Genomic DNA, 16,256 nt, shown 5'->3' on the forward strand with positions numbered 1-16,256 from the left:
CTGAACCGAAGCGATGTCCCATATCTCATAATCATTCACAGTGCATGACACGAGCAACCAAGACGACGTGTTCATGAAGGGAAACGACATCGTGATGTCACCGCCATCGATTCGAGAACCAGACCTGGGGTTTCCCCCGGCTCACGAAGTTGGCACGAAGAAAGACCATGGCAGCGCCTGCAGCAAGGGGATGTCACTCACATGTGTCGTCCGTGCCAGCATCGGCAAGCCGAGCAGGCATTTCTCCCCGGCCTATGTCCGAACAATCCCAAAGCCGTTGCACAGGACCTGCGTCCGCCGCCGAGGGGTGGCAACGAGCGCCACGAGATGCATAAGCATTGGACCTGGCGATGGAGAGGCGAAGAAGGGGTGTCGGTCGTGGTTGGGGAGGCGATGACAAGGTGTAGAGAGCCAGCACACGGGATGTGAGGGCACCCAAAGCGTCAGGGAGCCAGGACCTGGACGGACGATGCCGGAGCCGCCAAGACACCGGCGAGCCAAGATAGCTGGAAAGGACACAACTTTTTTAGCACCGGAGTTGAAGCCGCTACGGGAGAACGCTAATGAGACATGGACGCCGGAGAACGCAGGTCCGCGCCCACCGAGACTAGAGTAGCGACGACAGCATCCACTGTGTGCACGACACGTCGTCGGAGCCCGCAAGATTTGTGCCACCACCTAGCATAATGGTTGTAGGCCCGGATCAGGCCCACCTGCAGCCCCATCACACGGACTAGCGGGTGCACTAAAGCAGCGGCTAGGGCGCACAACAACGGCCAGCGCCTCATGGAACAGCGGCAAGACGCGCCGACGCACGCGGGAGCACTCCGTCGTGGCCCCCAAGGCCAGGACAGCCGCCCGAAATCGCGCATGTAGCCAGGAGGGCAGGAGGAGGGAGGCGCCGCCACGGAAGGGTTGGCTGGAGATGGCACAACGGCATACCAGGAGGAACGTCGAAAGACGCCGGGTTGGAGCTCGCCCGCACCCAAGGCCCCCACGCCGCAACGCCACAACGAGACAGGAGCGCCCCGCCGCCACCTTCCCTGGGCACACGCGAGCTTCGCCGGCGTCCCCTCCGACGGCGGCGACGCGAGGGGGGGGGGGCTGGGTCTTGGAGCGGCGGCGGCGGTGCGGCTTAGGGTTGGATCTTGTGCTACTCGTTTGAGATTTAAACAAGTCTTGGTCAAGTGAGATAAGATGTAAGAAAGAAAAAAATAAAAGAAAAATTTGCACCGATCTTAATGTAATATCTTACGAATATAGCAATTACTGAGACATAACTAGGTCTAAGTCGGATGAGATTTAGTAAAATTGCAAGACGAATTATTTAGTCAACTGACAATAGCATTTGTGTTGCGAAATTAAACTGACTTGTTAACACAAACACCTAGATTAATTGGTAAACAAATGAAATACAATTTCTTTTTGCGCAAATGCATTTTTTTAAGCCTACAGGCTGCTCAAATTTGGACGACGATGCCTTATTTTCCAGTCCCATTCCCGTCCGTCTATACACCGGGGCTCCATGTCAGAAACAGAGGGGTCGTTGACATATGGCCCACGAACAGCTCCCACCGGAGCCTGTGCCTCAGGCGTCGTGCTCCTCCCCAACGCACCCGCGCGGCCCGAAACGACGTAGGCCGGCGGCGTCGGCACAGGGAGCGTAATCGAGCGGCTGTTGAGCATGACGACGACCGCCGCCATGCCTGGCCGGAGGTGCGCGTCCTCCTGGACGCAGAGCAGTCCCACGTGGACGCACCGCAACATCTCCGACGGCTGGAGCCCGTCGGCCGAGCAGCCGTCGAGCAACCCCGACACGCTCCCACGGCTCCAATGCCTCCAGACCTGTACACGCAGCGGCATAATTAGCCAGTTACATTGACTGATCCGTCATGAGCAAGGTCACACCCGTACCGTGGTCAGAAGATCTTCGCCATTAGTTCCCGGATATTGGCTGAAATTGTTGCGGCGACCCGCGATGATCTCCAGTACAAGGACGCCGTAGCTGTACACGTCCGACTTGGCCGAGAAGATGCCGTGCAGGGCGTACTCCGGCGCCATGTAGCCACTGCATTTCAAGACGTACACCACATGCATTGTTAGCCAGCTCGGTTCACGTACACCACCATGAATTACTTATTGCAGTTCGATCGGTATAACGAACTCACTAGGTTCCGGCGATGTGGCTGGTGTTCCCGAAGCTGGCGTCCACGCTGAACAGCTTGGCGAGGCCGAAGTCGGAGATCTTGGGAGTCATGTCGGGGTCTAGCAGGATGTTGCTCGCCTTGAGGTCCCGGTGAATGATGGTCAGCCTTGAATCTTCGTGGAGGTAAAGAAGACCTCGCCCGATCCCCTGCATGATCCTGTACCTCTGTTCCCACGTAAGCTCCTGCCGCCTCGCAGGATCTGCACGCCCGCACGGCCGCACATGTGAAATCCCATTTTAAGTATCTACTACCTCCGAGGAAGTAGTATGTTTCACGGTTTCAGTACGTAAACACGTAAAGTTAGTACAAAGTTGAGTCATCTATTTTGAAACAGAGGTAGTATGTTACTCGTACGTATGCGATGACTGGAAACTGAATGTCACTTAATTGCATATATATAACTGTTTGGAAATCTGAAGAATTAGGTACCAACCGAATATAATCTTGTCGAGGCTTTTGTTGCAGAGGTACTCGTAAACGAGGAGCTTCTCGTCCTCCTGGATGCAGCAGCCGAGCAAGCGGACAAGATTCTTGTGCTTAAGTTTCGCCACAAGCACAACCTCGTTCTTCAGCTCCACTTGCCCTTGCTGGGAGGTTTTTGACAACCTCTTCACCGCGATATCCTGCCCATCCTGCATTGTGCCCTGAAGCACACCAGGTCGATTGTTAAGCTCAGGAACGGAAAATTATTTGCTCATGTTCCAAGTTCAGTGTTACTACTTTGTAGACTGGCCCAAACCCGCCTTCCCCGAGCTTATTTTCTTCAGAGAAATTGTCGGTGGCAGCTCTTAGAGTGCTCAGATCGTACAGCAGAGACTCTGAGGTTCCCATGTCTGTTCCATCCTCACTGTCTGCTCACAAAGACAAACAATAGATGATAATTAAGCCTGGCTGGAGATGGCTTCATTCATTCATTGGAGGGAGGATGTGTTTCAAATCGTGCGAGCCGTTAGGGGCGACTCTGGGCGACGCGGGCGGCGTCCTCGCTCACCCCGGCGATCTTGGTGCGGTTGAGGCGTGGGTGCAGGTGCGGCGGGGCCCCAATGGCGTCCCGGCGTGCCCTGCCCCGGTGCGCCTCCCTGGGTCGGGGCGTTCGGCCTGCGGTGGCCGGTTCCGGGCCTTGGCGGAGGATGCGTCCGATGAGGAGGATGGGATCACCTCACCGCGTTTGGCTCCTCCTTCGGAGGGGGCGACGCTGGACGATTTCGTTTTGACGACGGCGCAAGGCGGTGCCTGTCGGGGAGACCGTCGTCGTCGCTTTGCTCCGGGCGGTGGTGGTTCACGGGCGACGGCGGTGCGCTGCTGGAGTCCTTCATCGCCCTTGGATCCGGCCGCGCGGGGGTCCCGCCTGGCGGCCCCGGTGTCTCCTCCGCGTTCTGCTCTCGCAGTGGCTCCGGCAGCGCCTGAGGAGTGGCCCGCACTCCCTGCCTTGCCCTCGCCGGCGTCGTTGGCGGCGGAGGCGGAGCGGGTGGCAGAGACGGCCGACGCGCTAGGGTTGGCAATGACGTGCGTCTCCCATCCTTTGGCCCTGGTGGCGGCCATTGGGCCTGGGTCGGCCCCGCCCCGTCCTGAGGCCCTCGTGCCTCCTGGCGTGGGGCCCTCGGCGGCTGCGGAGGGGCTTTTGGGATCCTGCGATGGGCCCGGCCCAGTCAGTCCCCGTGCCGCTGAGCCTGCCCCGGGAGGGGCCCATGAGCCCGGTATGCGGCGCCATTTATGGTTGCGCAGGGGACTCCGCAACCCCTCACTAGGGTTTCCGGCTCGTCCCAGTGAGGTGCGGCGCCGCCGTCTCTCCGCCAGATCTCTCTCCCCCATCCCTCCTCCTCCCCTTCTCACCCTGTCCTTCGCCGAGGTCACGGTCATGGGCGATAGGCGCGCGGACAAGCGGCCGATGGAGCCTCCGATCTCCGAGGAGGAGCGGCGGCGTGAGAAGGCCCTGCGGGAGCAGGCAAAGCGCGGCCAGAGGGCCAAGGCGGCGGGGCGTGTTGACGGCGTCGGCAGTTTCGAGCATGGTCAAGACGGTGGTTTCGGCCGTGGCTACGGTGGCTACCAAGGTGAAGGCTCTGGATCTGGATCCCACGGGCGCGAGGGGGATTGGGGTCCTCCTCCACCTTGGTGGGGTCAGCAAGAGAGGAAGAAGAAGCGCAAGCAAGGGGCGCGGAGGCGCGAGCTGGAGCGTAAGCCGCAGGAGCACCCCCTTTGCGGCGGGGGCCATGGGGATCCGTTGGCCAAAAAGCTGCCGGCGTCGGCTGTCCCGTTAGCGGTGGCCTTGCCAGAGGCGCCACGGGGGTCGGCGGACGAGCCCATTCCGGTTGAGGAAGAGGGCGGGGAGTCCTTCAAGTGCGGCCGCACCGGGCATTTTCAGGCCAAGTGCACCTCCCCCCCCCTCTGCGTGATCTGCAAGCAGGAGGGCCATGCCTCGGCTTATAGCCCATCGAGGGGCAAGCAGATGCACCTCCAGATCATGGGCAGTGCTATTCCCGGCGAAAGGTTCTTTTTCTTGGAATTCGAAGAAGAAGAGGTGGCGGAGGGTGAGGACCTTAAGGTTGCTAATGGAGCCATCCAGTCAGCGGAGCCAGGGAGGCTCTCGCTGCGTACGCTCAAGCAGGAGCTGAAGCACATGGTGGCTGGCGACTGGGACTGGCAGATTGCGCAGGTCGGTGACAATGACTTCGCGGTGGTTTTCCCTTCTGCGGATCTGCTGCATATTGCCAAATCAAGTGGTAAGCTCTTCCTCTCCATCAATGACATTACGGTGCTGGTGCATGACTCGATCCATGAGACGGTTGTGCCCCTCTCCATGCTGGAGGTGTGGCTCCGCCTTCATGGCATTCCCAAGAAGCACCGTCGTGTTGATCGTCTAATGGAGGGGCTCAAGATGCTGGGAAGACCTATCATGATGGATGAGCTCTCCCTCATCCGGGTGGGACCGGTGAGGATGAAGTTTGGATGCAAAGCCTCTGACAAGATGAACGGTTTCGTGCAAGTTTGGTTTAACCATGAGGGATTCGATATCAAGGTTGAGGTGGAGAGGCTCCCGAAGCGCCCTGGAGACGGGCCAGCGGCGTCTGGCTCTGGCAACGCACCCTCCCACCCGGGCGACAAGAGTGCTGGCCCGCCTGGTTCGGGGACCAGGGGGACGGCTGGGCAGCAGCAGACTGATCCCGGGGCCCAGGGAGGGCAGAACATTGGCAGCGGTGGCCGTTCTATGGATGTGGACATGGCCTGCCATGAGGATGAGCCTGAGGACAGTATGCCGGACACGTCGATCAACACGGAGACTTGGAATCAACTGGGCATCAAAGAGCTAGCGCTTGACGCGGGGAAGGAGGGCGCGGAGCCTGGGTCGCTTGCGATTTCGGACACGGCTGGGAGCAGTCCGCCTCCGTCCCGCGCTCTGGTGGGGGTTTTCAATCAGGTTGGTACGTCGGCACTGCCTGCCGCTGGTCGTGATGTTTCTGCGGTTGCCCCGGCCTCCCCCAGTCTGCTGGGCTCTGACACGGGCGTGGTGCTCAATGAACCTTCCATTCGCACCCCGCTGTCAAGCCGCCGCAGCTCGGGGGGCTCCGGGCGGGCACCCAAGAAGACGGCCGGGCGGAAGCCATCGGCCAACCAAGCTGTGATGTCCCTCCCTTCGCCTGTGGCGCCGACGTGCGTGGATCTGCAGGCTGCGCTGGGTGCTGCGGGCGCGTCGACCAAGGCAATGCGCTCCCGGGCCACCCCGGTCTCTCAACGTGCTCCAAGTGCTCGAGCCAAGGCGGCGCCGGGTGACCTGTCTTCCCTGGAGAGTGCGCAGCTCTGCCTGGCGGACAAGAATCTTGAGACTTCAGGTAACCCCCTCCCTCCTTTAAGATTCTGAACGCGTTTACAGATCCGCAACTTGTTTCTATCCCAGACGACAGCGGTTTTGAGATAGGTGCGGAGCGTGGTGAGCTTGTTTCCCTTATTCGCGCTCGCGAGGATGCCCAAGCGGCTCTGGCTGAAGCAGCTGCAGTGGCCAAGGCCAGGGAGGCCAACGCCACGGCGCTGTCAGTCCCTGGATCTTCAGGGATTGTGGCCAACTCCATCCCGTTAGTCTTGTCGGAGGGGGCTGCTGAAACCAGGGAGGTTGACGCAGCGCCCCGGCTAAAAAACGTGTGGCAAAACCGGTGACCTCCAGAGGGGTTCGCCTCCGCAATCGTATTATTTGATGCGATAATTATTCTGGAACATTCGGGGTTGCGGGCACTCGGGTCGCCGCACGCAACTTAAAGAGTATATTGCTCGGGAAAGGATTGACGTAGTGGCGCTTCAAGAAACGATCAAAGCTGATTTTTCTTAACGAGACCTTGCGGCATACGACCCCCTTCATCGTTTCGTGTGGGGCTGGGTTCCCTCCTGCCGCTGGTCGTGATGTAATTCTGATGTGTGTGATGTTGTAAGTTGGGACGTGGGCTCGTTTTTCGTTTCTATTACGATCAAGCATAGGGTTTCTATGGCTTCCTGGGTGATTGTTTGTGTTTACGGCCCGGCAGACCACTCGCGCGCGGTAGATTTCTTGGGTGAAATCCAAGACTTGGTCGGGGCCAAGCAAGCCGCTAATATCCCCATCGTTCTTGGGGGCGATTTTAACCTTATCCGCTCGGGAGCGGATAAAAACAACACCAACATTGACTGGCCTAGAGTTTCTCTCTTTAACAATGCCATTGTGGCTTGTGCATTGCGGGAAATTGCTAGGACAGGTGCTAGATATACGTGGACTAACAAGCAACTTGCTCGGGTGCGCAACGTTCTTGACCGAGTGTTTGTTACGGCAGATTGGGAAGTGATCTTCCCCATGTGTACGTTGGTCGCTGAAACGCGCATCGGATCGGACCATGTGCCGCTGATCTTGGCCTCTGGGAGGATAGGATCAAGCGAAGCCCACGCTTCTACTTTGAAACTGGGTGGTTCGAGGTAGAGGGTTTCGGCCCCATGCTCATTGCGCGCTGGGAGCAAGCAAGGGTTGTGGCTGGTCGCTCCAGGGGTCCTCTAGACACTTGGGTTTCGGCGGCCAGTGCGCTGCGTGGTTTCCTCCGAGGGTGGGGTGCAAATCACGGGAGTGAATCTAAACGCACAAGGGAAGCTATTATTGAGGAAATTAAAGCCCTAGACGTGCAAGCTGACTCCAGAATCTTTTCGGAAGCGGAGTGGGCTAACCGTTACGCCCTCGAAAACCAAGTGCTTGCCATCCTCAGGGAAGTGGAGGAATATTGGCGCCGTAGGGGCGGCGTCAAGTGGATTACTAAGGGTGATGCGAATACGGGTTATTTTCATGCCTTCGCCAACGGTCGCAAACGGAAGTGCTCGATCTTGAGATTGCAGTCTGAGCACGGGCTGCTGGTCAGTCAAGCCGAGATTTCGGCCCATATCTATGGCTTCTTCCTTAACCTGTTGGGAACAGCGGAGGAGAAGTCCCTGCGCCTTCATGCTGACTTCTGGGGGGAAGAGTCACGAGTGTCGCAAGCTGAGAACGATGCCTTGGCCTTGTCCTTTTCCACGGGGTAGATTGACGAAGCGCTTGGCTCGATGAAGATTGATACTGCACCTGGGCCGGATGGTTGGCCGATGGCTTTCTTTCGCCGCTTTTGGCCTACGCTCAAGGACATTTTCTACGATATTATTAACGGCTTTGTGCTAGGTACGGTAGACATCTCGCGCCTTAACTTCGGTGTCATCAGCCTCATCCCAAAAGTTAAAGGGGTCGATTCTATCAAGCAATACCATCCCATTACTCTTATTAACGTGCCGTTCAAAATTTGCTCCAAGGCCTACATGACGAGACTTGCCCCAATCGCGCAGCGCGTGATTGATCATAGCTAGTCGGGCTTCCTCAAAGGCCGCAACATTCTCGAAGGACCGGTAGTATTACAAGATATTGTCCACGAGCTTAAACGCATGCGGCAGCCAGCCGTGCTCCTTAAGCTTGACTTCGAGAAAGCCTACGACCGAGTGAACTGGGAGTTCATTCGCGAGGTACTGATTCGGAAGGGATTCGAGTCAGGTTTTGTGCACCGTATCATGCAAATAGTCTTGGGGGGCCAGACTAAGGTGTCGATCAACGGAGAAGTTGGGAACTTCTTCCGCAACAAACGAGGTCTCAGGCAGGGAGATCCTTCCTCGCATTTGATCTTTAACTTTGTTGCGGATGCCCTTTCGGCCATGGTGAACAAGGCTAAGGGCACCGGCCACATTCGTGGTGTGGTGCCTCACCTCATCCCGGAGGGATCACACACCTCCAATATGCGGACGACACTCTGTTGCTCTTCGAGCCTGATGACCATAGTGTAGCCTCGATTAAGCTCATCCTCCTCGCTTTCGAGATCATCTCAGGCCTGAAGATCAACTTTCTAAAGAGTGAGGTGATAGCCATTGGGATGGACTCTCCCCTTGCCACCCGTATTGCCAACCTGCTCAACTGCAAGCTAGGGAGCTTCCCAATTAAGTACTTGGGTCTCCCCATCTCGGATAAACACATTTCGATTCTAGAGTGAGAACCTTTGTACGGCAAGGTGGCGAACCGGGTTAGCCCTTGGCACTGCAGGTTTCTATCTTCAGCTGCCAGGCTGATTTTGACAAACACTAATCTGTCCTCTTTACCCATGTTTACTATGGGCATGTTCTTGCTGGCCGACGGGGTTCACGCCAAGCTCGACACTCCTCGTTCCAAGTTCTTTTGGGAAGGAACTGGGACAAAAAAGAAATACCACCTGATCAAGTGGGCGGCGTTGTGCCGCCCCAAGAAATTTGGTGGCCTAGGGATCCTAAACACCAAACTCATGAATGTTGCGCTCCTCACCAAGTGGATTTGGAAACTTTCCCAGAACAAACAAGGGCTTTGGGAGGATATCCTACGTGCTAAATACTTTCCTGATGGGAATTTCCTCACCTCTAAGGCTAAGGGATCGCCTTTTTAGAACGTGATCCAGGCTGTTATGCTTGCCTTCACCTTAGGAGCCAAGTTCTGCGTTAATAATGGCACCTCCACGAGGTTCTGGCTCGACCATTGGCTCGGTGCGGAACCTCTTTGGCGCAGCCATTCTGTCATCTACCAATTAGCCACTAACGTTGACATTCTTGTGGCCGATGCGCTTAGAACAAATCCTCCCGCCATTTCTTTCAAAAGAACACTCCTCGTCCACGAATGGGCATGTTGGGACGGGCTCCTAACTGCTTTGGATGGGGTGGTTCTTTGCTCCGAGGCCGACACGGTCTCGTGGTCCGTTTCGAGCTCCGGGAAGTTTACAGTTCAGTCTTTATACAACAAGCTGACTGAGGGACCGACCCTGGACATAGCTAGGGGGCTAGGAAAGCGTCTATTCCACTGAAGATCAAAGTTTTTCTTTGGCAAATGTTTCGTGACCGCCTCCCCTCCTCTAACAACATCGCTATAAGGCACGGCCCTTCTGATGGGACTTGTGCGCTGTGTGGGGCGCACGAAGATGCTAACCACATCTTCTTCAAATGCCACCTTGCCCGATTTGCTTGGAGCGCCGTTCGCGAGGCGTTTGCGCAGAATTGGAACCCGCAATCAGCTTTGGACCTTCGTGGGATCCTTCTCGCTCATAGGGGTGGTTTTGCGCGGGTTCTATGGAGATGCGTAGGGGCGCTGTGCTGGGCCTTATGGACCACTCGAAATAAGATGACTATTGAACACAAGTGTCCTACTCACCCTGCTGACATTATCTTCAAATGTCACTTGTTTCTCCATACATGGACACCGTTGGGGAAACGGCGTGATGCAGACCGGATGACGGAGGCCATGGAGCGGATCCGCATGATTCAGATTGAAGCCCATCACTAGGATCCTGCTAGCTGTGTTATTTTGGACTGGTTGCTTGGGAGCTGTAGTTTCTTCTCTATCTTTATCAGGCTCAGGCCGGATGCTCCCTGTGTCTTCGTTCTAAAAAAAATTTAAGGCTGGCTGCTCTTCTTATTTGGAGAGTTTTTTGCTATATAATCGACCAAGAAGCACTCACCGGAGTTGGATATCTGCACATGTTCGTGTGGTTACTTGTTCTTCCTTTTGCAGAGGTACAAAGCAACCGTCAACAGTACCAACAGCACGACAGCAACAGGAATGGAGACGAACAGAGCTATCTTGGCCGTGGCGTCGTCGTTTCCTGCACCCACAACAAAGATTCGTCGTCACCACTCTCAATCACGGGAAATTCAGAATAGTTCAGTCGCTGTCTGAACTTTCAACCCGCCACTTTTATCACCAAAAGCAATGTCTAATCAAAGACGCAAGATTGACACGACAATTTCAAAACAAGAAAGCTGTATGGCCTCAAGTGTCAGCCAGCTAGAAACGCGTGAGCGTACCGACAACAAAGTTGACGGGGACATTGACTCACCGGCGCGTCCTGTAGGGCCGGACTGATCGCTGCCGTTTACTGCTGGAGGCGGCGGTGGCAGCGGGGACATCGCCGCCTCGGCGGCCTGGGCGTTGTAGAAACGGTACAACTCGTACCGGATGGAGCAGCTCCGGGTGTCGACCCGTCCTCCCTCCCTCCCGTCGCAAAATTTCGGGATATACGAGACGGCTACGGAGAGGCAGCGGTTGCAGTCGTCGCCGGCGAGGTCGCGCGTGCACTGGGACATGCCGTAGATCTTCGTGAAGGGCGTCAAGTCGACTGTGTCGGCCGCGAACAGTCGCGGGGACGACGCCGCCCTACTGCTGAGGTTGTTCATCAGCGCGCCCAGCTGCATCTTGAACAGCTCGGGCTGCGTCGCGTTGTCTCGGTTGCATAAGTGGGGCTGCCACGACATGTCGGCGACGCCGAAGAAGCTCACGTTCGAGTGGCGCAGGAGGCAGGTGTAGTAGGAGAGCGTGGACTTTTTCTGGCCGGGGCACTTGGTGGCCACGTCCCGCACAGAGGCGTTGAGGCACGCGCGGCACTCGGATGCGCTCACGTCGGCGCGGCACTGTGCTAGCCCGTACGCCTCGTCGGGCGCTACGCCGGTGGCTTTTTCAGCGAATCCGGACGCGGCCGACGCGGAGGCGGGGAGGAAGGAGAGGAGGGCGTCGAGGTTGGCCTCGAAGACGCCGCCGCGGGTGTAGTTTGCGTCGCCCGGGCAGTCGGTGGACCAGGGGTCCGCGGCGGCAATGGCTGCGCCGATAAGGAGGAGGAGATAGTACAGGGGTCTCAGGCTACGCATGGCTCGTGGGGAGGGCACCATTGTTGGCTTCGTGTCAACTGCCAAAGGGAAGAAGGCAATTTGCAAGTTGGTGCATGGGACTGGAAGAGAAGATGCATGGCATATGGAGAGATGTCAAAAGGACTCTGCATTGCATTGGGGAGAGTAAATTGCTCAAAGCCACCACATTTGTGGCTAGGGTACTGCAAAACTACCGCTTTTGCCAAAAATCACAAAAAACCACCAACTCTGAGGCAAGTGAGTAACAAATCACACCGATTCACAGATTAGCTCGCACAAACAGCAAAACTGACTAGTGGGACCCACTTGTCGGTCCAACATGGCATGTCTATGTGTACACTTTGCTGAGGTGGAACGTGGGTCCCACATGTCATCCACCCACCTCCTTTTCCCTCTCTTCTTCTTCCCCATCCTCTTCCTTCCCCGTCCTCCTCAGGTGCAGCCATGGAGCTCCAGCGGAAGCGGCGGGCTGCGGTGGTGCATCTCACGTATGGCCATGGCTCTGGTGCTCCCGCTGGGGCACGCGCACTCGGCCCGGCCTTCACTCGCTGGGACACGGGCAGCCGACCCGGCCTTCTCTCGTTGGGCGAGCGCGTTGATGGGAGGCGGCTGGAGGAAAGGGAGGAGCCGCCGTGAGGGCCCGACGGCGGATCCCGGTGGCTATAGCCGGATCTCGGCTGTGGGCACCGGGACCACCCCGTGCGTGCGCGGGATCCAGACGACAGGAACAAATTGGGCGGCGTCGCGGCAGGACTACCTCTGGCAGCTCGGGCTCCGGGCACGTGCGCCGCCGGCATGGCTACCTCGACGGGAGGGACACTCGCCGGAGCTGGAGCGACGCTGCTCGCCAGCTCGGGCTCCGGGCACGGCTCGCCGAGCTCGTGCGCCGCCGGCATGGCTACCTCGACAGGAGGAGCGCTCGCCGGAGCTGAAGCGGCGCTGCTCACCGTTGACCTCGCATGCCTACCTGGTCGGGAACCAGGAGTCGGGGCTATCACCGTCGGGGCAGGGCCGGAGTCAAAGGGGGAGAGAGGGAGGGGAAGAGAGATGTAAGAGGCGTGGGGCTGCCATGTGGGACCCTTGGCCACATCAGCATATTGTCCATGTAGATATGCCAAGTGGTCCCGACAGGTGGGCCAGCCCTGTAAGTTTTCCTATTAGTTGCGGCTTGCAGCTCGTTTAGTGCAATCTGTTACTCACTTGCTTTAGAGTTGGTGGTTTTTTGTGATTTTTGACAAAAGCGGTAGTTTTGCAGTACCCTAGCCACAAATGTGGTGGCTTTCAGCAATTTACTCCATTGTGGACCATGACTAGTCCACGCAAAAATACTACACTTACGTAAAAAAACCTACGTACTCTAATGTAACCTGCCTAACTAATCTCTCCACCCCCTGATTTCAATTGGGTGGGTCCCCCTTCCCTGATTTCCTCCAATTGAAAAAGGACACCTAGGCTATTATATGTTAGTATTAGTTTACCTATGATGGTTACATAGGTGTAGCATTGCTCCTAGTCCACGGCACTGGTGATTGACTCTATTCAACCCACGCGCTACATGGTGGGCTGGAAAGTGGTGAAATCAACCCTCTCTCAACCATGCGATCTATTTTATGTCAAATTTAGGACCTGCAAGTTCAAAAAAAGAAAATCTAGGACCTGCAATCGTTGCAAACATGAAACGTTTGCTTTCTCTACGGAAAAATTGTACTTTGCCGAGTGTTCGTCTGTTTGCCGATATTGTTCTTTGCCTAGTGTTCGTCTGTTTGCCGATGATATGTTTGGTAGGCTGCATTAGCCTCAGCAAGGCACGTGCGAAATGTTTTTTTTCATGTTTGGCTTCCTAGGTTGCATCTGTTTCTCGGTCCGCATGGAACTTAAAGCAGCTGTGGGTCTGCATTTAGGAGAGGTGGATTGCTGGCCGGGGTCTTGTCTCGTTTCTCCATGCGCCATCCCCTTTCTGCATGATGCCGTCGCCACAGGCCAATGCACCACCCCCGCCATACGCTCCCGCTCCTGCTCCGCCATCGGTGGCAGAACTCCTCATCTTGGGCTCCACGACAGCGGGTTGGTGTCAATGTCTTCAAAAGCAACAAACTTGTTGGGCCTCTACCTATGCAGGATGCACTTAGGCTCGGATTCAACCACAAGACCACCGAAATTTGGCTCCAGGAAGGCGACATGAGTTTGCTACAACCATGACAGCAAAATCAGGACCAGAAGAAATCCCAAATATCTTCAAACCCTAACCCTAGCAGAGGAAATGACTTGCGAAATACTGCATCTGCATGATGTTGAAGTCGCTCATGTCGTCGCCATGCTCTCGTCACCGTCATTCCACCAAGGCATCCTGGTAGCATTGCCGTTGTGCGAGGAGAAGGAGGGGAGAGCAAAAGCTGCGAGTGAGCTCGAGAGAGTGGGAGAGATTGAGGGAAAGAGGACAGTCTGCCGTGATGGTCATCGGGTGAGCTCTGTTAGCCGCTATGCACACGTGGACCTGACATGTGGGCCACAACTATCATAATCTCATTTGAAATTGGCAAAACAGTCATCAAATGTAGGTTGTAGTCTTTTGCCAAAATAAGTGTTGTCATCCGAGATATCTTATTATTGATCGCTAGTTGGTTATGTCATTGATATGAGTAAATGTGAGACCTAAATGTTATTGTGAATATGGTTAATTCATAATCTTTGCTGAAAACCTGAACATTGGCTAGACATATTTGCTACAACAAGATCAAACAGAGTTTGTAAAAGTTTTTCATTGTCACTTTCAGTTTGTCAACTGAATTGCTTAAGGACAAGCAATGGGTTAAGCTTGGGGAGTTGATACGTCTGCATCGTATCTACTTTTCCAAACTCTTTTCCCTTGTTTTGGACTCTATTTTGCATGATTTGAATGAAACTAACCCGGACTGACGCGGTTTTCAGCAAAATTGCCATAGTGTTATTTTTGTGCAGAAATCAAAGTTCTCGGATTGACATGAAAATTTATGGAGAATTTTTGTGGAATAAATAAAAAATACCGGTGGAAAAAGATACCCAAGGGGGGCACCCAGAGGCCACAAGCCCTGGGGGCGCGCCTACCCCCCCCCCCCCAAGCTTGTGGGGCCCCTGGAGCTCCGACAACCCAAATTCCAACTCCATATATTCCTATTCGTGGAGAAAAAACCAGAGAGAAGGATTCATCGCGTTTCACGATATGGAGCCGCCGCCACCTCCTGTTCTTCATCAGGAGGGCTGATCTGGAGTCCGTTCGGGGCTCCGGAGGTGGAAATTGACGTCGTCGTCATCATCAACCTTCCTCCATCACCAATTTCATGATGCTCACCGCGGAGTGTGAGTAATTCCTTCGTAGGCTTGCTGAACGATGATGGGTTGGATGAGATTTATCATGTAATCGAGTTAGTTTTGTTAGGGCTTGATCCCTAGTATCCACTATGTTCTGAGATTGATGTTGCTATGACTTTGCTATGCTTAATGGTTGTCACTAGGGCCCGAGTGCCATGATGTCAGATCTGAACCTATTATGTTTTCATGAATATATGTGAGTTCTTTATCCTATCTTGCAAGTTGTAGACACCTCTTACGTGTTATGATCCGCATACCCTAAGGTGACAATAATTGGGATTCTTTCCGGTGATTACGGTAGTTTGAGGAGATCATGTATTCACTAAGTGCTAATGCTTTGTTCTGGTTCTCTATTAAAAGGAGGCCTTAATATCCCTTAGTTTCCTTATGGACCCCGCTGCCACGGGAGGGTAGGCCAAAAGATGTGATGCAAGTTCTTTCCGTAAGCACGCATGACTATATATGGAATACATGCCTACATTACATTGATGAATTGGAGTTAGTTCTTGTTGGAAATATGCCCTAGAGGCAATAATAAATTAGTTATTATCATATTTCCTTGTCCATGATATCGTTTATTATCCATGCTAGAATTGTATTGATCGGAAACTCAGATACATGTGTGGATACATAGACAACAACATGTCCCTAGTAAGCCTCTAGCGGACTTGCTCGTTGATCAAAGATGGCTATGATTTCCTAGCCATGGACATGAGTTGTCATTTGATAACGGGATCGCATCATTAGGAGAATGATGTGATGGACAAGACCCAAACTATAAACGTAGCATAGGATCGTTTCAAGTTTATTGCTAGCGTTTTCTGCATGTCAAGTATATGTTCCTATGACCATGAGATCATGCAACTCACTGACACCGGAGGAGTACCTTGTGTGTACCAAACGTCGCAACGTAACTGTGTGACTATAAAGGTGCTCTACAAGTATCTCCGAGGGTGTCTGTTGAGTTGGCATGGATCAAGACTGGGATTTGTCACTCCGTATGATGGAGAGGTATCTCAGGGCCCACTCGGTAATACAACATCACAATGAGCTTGCAAGCAGTGTGACCAATGAGTTAGTCATAGGATCTTGTATTACGGAACGAGTAAAGAGACTTGCCAATAACGAGATTGAACTAGGTATGGAGATACCAACGATCGAATCTCGGGCAAGTAACATACCGATAGACAAAGAGAACTACATACGGGATTAACTGAATCCTTGACATCGAGGTTCGACTGATAAGATCTTCGTAGAATATGTAGGAACTTATATGGGCATCCAGGTCCCGCTATTGGTTATTGACCATAGAGGTGTCTCGGTCATGTCTGCATAGTACTCGAACCCGCAGGGCCTACACACTTAACGTTTGGTGACGTATAAGTATAGTTGAGTCATTATGGTGGTTACCGAAGGTTGTTCGGAGTCCCGGATGAGATCCTGGACGTGATGAGGAACTCCGGAATAGTCCGAAGGCGATGATCGATAAATTGGGCGATGGGTATTGGAGTCCGGAATTGTTCT

At 54.6% G+C, this 16,256-nt stretch overlaps 1 pseudogene; it reads right to left on the reverse strand.

The window, feature by feature from the left end:
- Positions 1–1,528: 1,528 nt before the first annotated feature.
- On the reverse strand, positions 1,529–11,405 carry LOC123170267 (cysteine-rich receptor-like protein kinase 15; annotated as a pseudogene).
- Between the last annotated feature and the right edge of the window lie 4,851 nt (positions 11,406–16,256).

The sequence above is a fragment of the Triticum aestivum genome, chromosome 1D (assembly GCF_018294505.1).
Source record: "Triticum aestivum cultivar Chinese Spring chromosome 1D, IWGSC CS RefSeq v2.1, whole genome shotgun sequence".
In the NCBI taxonomy this organism is placed as follows: Eukaryota; Viridiplantae; Streptophyta; class Magnoliopsida; order Poales; family Poaceae; genus Triticum; species Triticum aestivum.